Source organism: Chelonus insularis, unplaced genomic scaffold (genome assembly GCF_013357705.1).
Source record: "Chelonus insularis isolate UGA/USDA-ARS -01 unplaced genomic scaffold, ASM1335770v1 contig_70_pilon, whole genome shotgun sequence".
NCBI classification, from domain to species: Eukaryota; Metazoa; Arthropoda; class Insecta; order Hymenoptera; family Braconidae; genus Chelonus; species Chelonus insularis.
Window position 1 is genome coordinate 1429707 of NW_023276716.1, and position 6000 is coordinate 1435706.

General features: G+C 28.0%; 1 protein-coding gene across 3 annotated transcripts in view; it reads right to left on the reverse strand.

Annotated features, from left to right (window-relative positions):
- Positions 1 to 5792, reverse strand: part of LOC118070952 (uncharacterized) — a 171906-nt gene extending 166114 nt beyond the window's left edge. For 2 of the 3 annotated variants that reach the window (XR_004690826.1, XM_035089850.1), the window contains exon 1: positions 5378 to 5792. The gene's annotated coding sequence lies outside the window, so the exon portion shown is untranslated. Of the gene's footprint in view, positions 1 to 3618; positions 3824 to 5377 lie in introns of those variants that run through there. The other variant, XM_035089852.1, reaches the window with a different exon arrangement.
- Between the last annotated feature and the right edge of the window lie 208 nt (positions 5793 to 6000).

Genomic DNA, 6000 nt, shown 5'->3' on the forward strand with positions numbered 1-6000 from the left:
TTTTAATTAGTATTGTATTATCAAAAACTCATTCAAGTTTATATTTCATAAAATATACGATTACTTTTTGAACTCAATGTTGTGATAAAAAATGAGTTCTATGTTTGTGTTCGTGTTGGATATTGAATTGCAAATTTATCACAACACCGCCAGATATGTTGATTGTAAAATTAATTAAGTTAATTTTATTTTAATTCTTGAATAAAATAATTGATACTTTTCTCCTCTTCTAGATTAACAAATATTTTTTTTTAAATATTTTAATTCAATAATTTTCAACTCTTTTATTCAATAAAATTCGAAACTAACTTTTCGCAGTCAAATTTGAACTAATAATTACCAGAAAATTGGCTTATTTTAAGCTCAACTAAATAATTCATTTTAACAGAAAAGTTCTTTTGTTAGTGTTTTTGAAATAATTAATAATGTATAAAATTTATTATCATCAAGAACTCATCAACTGATTTAATTGTTTAATAAATAATGACTTGGAAAAGCTTCTAAAGCTGCGAATTGTTGTTATTTTGTTTTATTAATAATTAAGTATGATGGAACAACCAACTAAATTTTAAGTAGATGAATAAATTTTACATTTGTGTTACTGAAAAATGAATACTTCCTATACTTTCTTCATAAATAATAATCTAGTATGGATTTATGCGGTCATTGCAGTAGACCAGTTTTCACTTTAAAAATTTAATGATCAATTTTTACACCACGTTAGGAAATAAGTGTGAAAAATGGTACATTTATTAGCCAATCTAAGGGATTACCGATTTTTTACTTTAAATAAATTTCCAAACTACTTCTAGCATTACTTGGAGAATGTGAATAATTGATTAGGAAATATCATTTTATAGGTCGCGAATATGATAAGAACCTTTCAGAAAATTTATATCTGATGTACAATTATATTTTAATTAAAATTTTTCTAAAATAAATACATGATTTTAATGCTTTATAATCTGCAACTCTGAAACATGAATTATTTGATAAAAAAAATTTTTATAATACTTTTTAATAATAAAAGAGAATTTTTTGTTTAATGTAAAATTACAAGAGGATTATTTTAGCTTTTAAAATATATTTTTTGTAAAAAAGAGAAATTGAAATAAGTTAGTTTATTTTTATAACTCGCAAAAATATGATATTCATAGATTTGTAATGATGGTAGATCTCATTAATCCCAGCATAAAAAAAATTGTATAAAAAAATTTTTCATTCATGTTCATAAAAATAAAACTATCGAATAACATAAAAAATTCGTAATTTTCAGCTCTAAATAAGTAAGTTATTATTTTTTAAATTATTATTTTTAATCATAATAAAATACTTTTACATCTATCAAAAAAATTAATCACAATTAATCTGCTTTTGTTTAATAACTATTTAAATCTATCGCACATCAATTCAGAAATACTACCAAATTCATCTTTAAGAATTGATCAACTTCCAAAAAAATATCAAACATCATTTAAATTCTCTCATATGCAAGACATAACAGACTGCATAACTAAGAGACAGTAGAATAATAACTACATCCCATGAAGCTTCCAATAGAATATCTTAACATTACATGGTAAACAGCATTACATCATGGCAATGTCTATATAATGTATGAGCATAATTATCCAGCATTGAACGAAATTTATATAACAGCGATAAAATATTTGAGAAAGTGCCATGAACAGAAAAGTAAATAATGTAGATGAAGAGAAGAGAGACGTTGAAGGACCAGCAAACATGGCTCGTGTGAATTGAGGTGAGAGTTTCTCAAAGCGTGCAGTGGACGGGTCAAGTGCCAATCCGTCTGTAGGAAACGTTGCCGCGTTTCTGTTCAAGGTGTAATGTCTCATAAACTTAAAGCATCAGAGTAGTAGACCTAGCTTGATAGAAGCAACGACTCTAAGCAGTCTACAGTACATAGCAATAATTCACTGCTGTGTATTATATCATGCATGTAATAACCTCTTGAAGAAACAGCTATGGTGTTACAGCATCTTATTCATGTGTGTCATCAAAGCCTGCAATATTCAGTAGCTCGCTCAACATCTTCTAGTATTCAAGAGCATAAATGTGAGATATTAATTATGCCACAAGAGGAACACACAATTCTCAACCTCTTCACAATATAATTTTACTATGTACTGACAATGAGTAATGTAAATTTCTCTGCAATCATCACCCAAATTATTCCAATAGCTTCAAATCTGTGTAACAAGTGAAAAAATCAAACTCAAATAAGTTAAAAAGATCCTTAAAAAAACAAAAAGGATTCTTGTTTCAAATAAATGGATTTTTTTTTTAAATTAGCATCTGAATCACGAAAAAGACAAATTAAATCATTCAGAGAGATTTGAACTACAATCTGCAATATTGATACTTTTTATAGAACTTTGCAGAATGATTTAACATGAAAATATATCTAAATAGAAAAAAGTAATCATAAAAATTATACTTTTGGCAATCACCAAGTACCTTCATAGAGAAAAGTTTCTACAACGATCCGCTCGTTGGTTATGAGCGATAAAAATGAGTAATATAGCTTTTACTTCAACGATAAATAAAACAATTCAATAAAAAATACATAAAAAGATAATTAAAAGTAAAAAGATTGAAAATGTAATACTGAAAATTAAATATATTAATTTAAAATTTTGAAATGATATTAAAAAGAAAAAAAAAAAGATAAATAAAAAAGTAACTTGAAAAAAATTTTCTAAGAACTTTTGTGTAAAATGTAATTATTTTTTAATACTTGAGAGTTGTAAATATGAGAGGTCATACTTTTTTTCATACTTTATTAATTAAAAAAAAATTTTTTCTTCAATCGTAATAAATTAATGCAGACTTAATTGTGATGTGTGTTAATCATTTTCTATAAGTAAATACTCTAATTCAACTTCATAAAATAAGAATAAAGTGAGTGGTTGAGTTGCAGACGACACATGGAAAAGATATCATTACTTTTAATGAAAAAGTTATACTTCGAAGTAGCTCTAGAGTTTTCATAAGGATCTCTCCATAATACTTGGAAACAATAAAAAAAATTAAAATAACTTAGTTTTCTATTTTTGAAATAAATAATTCAACTTCTAAAACTATCAATAATTCATTAACAAATTCCATTTCAAGAAAAAAAAATGATCTGCATAAAAGTAACTAAAAACTATAAATTACACTTGCAAATTGAAGTCGAAAAAAAATAATCATCATAATATTTTCAACTCAAGTATAAAATCCTCATCGAAATCTAGAGTAATGTTTATAAGTCTTACGAGCCTCATTTAATTTGTTCGCAAGAGAATTTCCGAGAAGCTACCCTCCACACACATAAATGTCTCGATAGGAAAGCAAATGTTGACAGAAAATTAAATAAGTTTGATTTTTCTGTCCCCTCTAGTCTTAAATCTTCAGTTTATTTACGCCTGTACAATTTGCTACATTGCCATCAGTGCTATATAACGTTGAAGTATCCCTTCACGGTCAATGAGAATGTGACATTAAAATTAACGAGAATCCAACGCTCTTTTGTTACCTAAGACATATGATCAAATAAAATATCTCCTATCTATTTGTATTCCTGTACTACTCGACTTATTACTTGAATTTACTTACGTACTGTTGAATCAGAAATTAAGGCAAGTGTCACGTCGCGTCGTAAGCCATCAGATCTGCCTGGTATCTTTGTTAATCACGATCAAAGAAAAGTAAAGTAGAACATAAACATAAAAACAACAGTAAAATCACTGATTTAAGACCGACAAAGCATAAAAAATGTACTAGCGGTATAAATTCTAATCCTCTGGTTTAACGTCACAATTTTTACGCTTCTACATGAGTAATTAACTCAATATTGATCAAATTATTCTTTAAACAGTAAACCAACAAACTTTAATGAAAATTTTATGATTGCTGATTTAGATATACATTCCCATTGGAAATAAATAAATATAAACAATTTGATTGATTTATTTGACTTTAAAAGAAACTATTTGTTGATTAAAAAAATAGAAATATTGTGTAACATTTATATGAATGGAAAAAATTTAATTAAAAACGAGTTCAAAAGATTAAAAAAAAGTCACAGAAGTTATCAACAAAACAAATATTCTTTTTCAAACTGAGCTCCGAAAAAACTTTATATGCATTTGAAACTTTTTTTTAGAAATAGTTTCTGGCAATTTAAGCCGACTAGTGAGTTTTGTAAATAAATAAAAAAATGATTATCGATGTGTTACCGATAATACTGATCGAAATCATTAAAATTCACGACCAACCGTCCCGGTTCACGATAAATAGCGGTATGTGAATTCGCGCGCGATTCCGTTTACTCGAAGGACGCTAATGCGCGAAAAGATGCGCACAAAATCACGACTGCGCGATTCTACTTTTTACGCAGCTTTCTCCAGTTCTCTTATACACTTATTTCTCTCTTCTCCTTGTCTTGTTCCTTTTTAACTTTTATACACAAGAAACAAGCTTATAGATAGAGATCTCAAATTCGAAGGATTCCCTCTACATTTGTAACAAAGAACCAATGTTTTTTGTTCATTACATCGAAGAAACCAAGAAACCTTTCTCTAATTCTTTTATCCTCGACAGTTAGCAAGAAATAAATTCTTAGGGCACGAGTATACATCACAAACATTTTTACCCAATTAAAACTACATTTTTATTTACCTCGTTACCTTGTTTTTTTTTACTTTTGCAAAAATATCCTTTAAACCTTTGCCAAATGATTTATAATGTATAGTTAATTATGTGCCAAGTGTATTACTCGATTTCTATGGCCTACAATAAGATAACTTCGTTTTAGAGTAAAAACAACAGCGAGCTTTGAATTCTATCAACTCTATTGTGTTGATTTAACTGCATTGCCCAAGGTCAAAGTGACTAAATTACCTACGCACCGGAATTGCCGAAGGCTTAACAAATTTTTTGTTTTGACTCTTGCTGTTGATTGCGATCTATTTTCACAAATTGTCCATAAAATTGTTGCAAAAAAAATAGTAGATGGCGTCTAAAATCGCTTACTTTTTTAAAGTTAACGCTACTACAGTGGCTATTGTCGGCTTCTAAAAATAGAGTAGTTTTGATGGCTTTTGACAATATCATAAATAAAGAAAAAAATATTCATTAAACCGGGCTTTTCGTATGAAAAATACTCAATGACTAGAAAAATCATTTATTCAACCTCCAACTTAAATATACCAACTTAAAATAAAAAAAAAAAAACTTTCTTTCGAATCTGCGAAATATCTTTGCGCTTTTATGATATTATAATTATTGAAATAATTATCAATTAATATTCAAATTAAATATCAATATTTTTTAATAATAATTTAAATTACTTTAAATAATTTGTATTACTTACCTTTAATTTACGACGCGTATATCAACAAAAAGCATTACTTCCTAGAAAAAATCACCAGAGATCAAGTCAATTGTTTTTTCGAAGAACTTCAAAGTTTCCTTCACGTTTAATTCCATTTTTTTTTTTTTTCGATTTACTGTCGCGAAACTTAACAAATAAAAACTAAATCACATATAAATCACAAATACTTTCAACACAACCGGCTTGATGTAATCTCAAACTCCAAAAAATATTGGAGCATAATTTTTTATCATTACAAATTTGGACATTTTCTTAGGAATCCGGAAGGCTTGGTCGATGAAAATATGCTGAAAATTGCCGATTTTAAGCAAGCAATGTCATAAATTCATAACAAACAATCGAGGCTCACTATAAACCACAATTTGGCGCGCGATTCTTTTTACTTAGAGGAACGATGCGCCAAGAAATGCGCACGTCGCGGCGACGAGTTGTATACTGTCGACTCTCGCCGTTCCCCTCTCGCTATTTGCCGGTCTATCCCCACTTTTACGCCATCTGTATACACGCTGAGACCAAGCGAATTATTCTATTCCCCCTCTTTATAATACAATAGAATGCATCAGTATTAGGTATTTGTTTTATAGATTAATAATCAATTACCT